The sequence below is a fragment of the Penaeus monodon genome, chromosome 15, assembly GCF_015228065.2.
Source record: "Penaeus monodon isolate SGIC_2016 chromosome 15, NSTDA_Pmon_1, whole genome shotgun sequence".
Taxonomy (NCBI): domain Eukaryota; kingdom Metazoa; phylum Arthropoda; class Malacostraca; order Decapoda; family Penaeidae; genus Penaeus; species Penaeus monodon.
The window spans coordinates 46,036,991-46,038,249 of record NC_051400.1 but is presented as its reverse complement, the minus strand read 5'-3'; positions in this window follow the sequence as shown (position 1 = coordinate 46,038,249).

Here is a 1,259-nt window from a genome sequence, read left to right as displayed (position 1 = left end):
GTGAAAGAGTATATTAAACTCTTGAGAACCACATTAAGCTTTATCAATCATAGACACATTTCTTTCCAAGCTGACGAATGAGCAACCAGCAACCAGGTTTTCATAGAGACTCGTGTGGTGGAGTTTCCTTTTGGTTATCAGCGTCAGGAGCGGTATATTTTATTGTTTTAAACACTTCCTAAAAACATGAATTTCCTTTAGATATTTAGAACAGAAACACCTTTTTCTTCAGTAAGTTAAGTTGCATGACTACTTATATTTGTTACAACTTTTTCAACATCAGACAGCCTCTTAATAATTTCCAATTATTCTGTATAATCAGATCTAATCTTCTTTTCATTGTGTAAAACGCAATTTACCCTAATCTTAGTGTTCAGGTGATTTCTAATAGTGGCATTTAATTATTTAAAGTTTTACATTTCCAAAAAAGCAAAAACGATATTATAATAGTTTCTTAAACAACTCCAAAAAGCTTATCTGCTTGTTTGCCATATTACGTTTTGATGCTAGACCAATCTGATTCCGATGAAGAGAATTTTGCTCACTTTTGTCCACCATTCTGATAAAGCCCAAACTGTCACATTCAGACACGGGTTCAGTATTATCTAAATCTTTAATTACTATATCAATTACCTCACATTTCCATCCAGAGGTTTAAACATTTTACGAAAATCGTGATCAGCTTGGGTATGTCTATAGACTTAATTTAGACTGTCCTTTTGAACGGAACCGCACTCCTTATAAATATCATATGGGCAGCATATTTCTTATCACCTAGTTCCTTAATGTACATATTTGTAGCTTTTTAACGTAAACGTCATTAGATTTATCCAGTTAATTGCAATATTTTTTTTAATTTGCCAATTCGTCCACCTCAGATGCTTTTATAATCCTATAAAAACTATCTTCTAACATTTCTCTGGCAATTTTAGCTTTCACATGCTCATCAAACTTCTCCTTTAGCAGTGTCTCTAAGCTGCTTGGCCTTCTACAGGAGCAGTGGGGCCTCTCGAGCTGCGTTGCTCACCGCTCAGCCCTCATCCTGAGTTTTGTCGGAATGTTTCACGGATCACCAGAAAAACGCGAGGCTTGCTATAATTTTGTTTGTTTCGACCTGATATTATTTATAAGGTCAACACGTTCACACTAAAAAGACCAAATCAGTTTCGAATAGAAATTATTTATAATTTCAGCATATTCCAAATAATTTAATTGAAAAGTAAGGCATATTTCCCCGCGCAATAAATACAAAAAAAGAA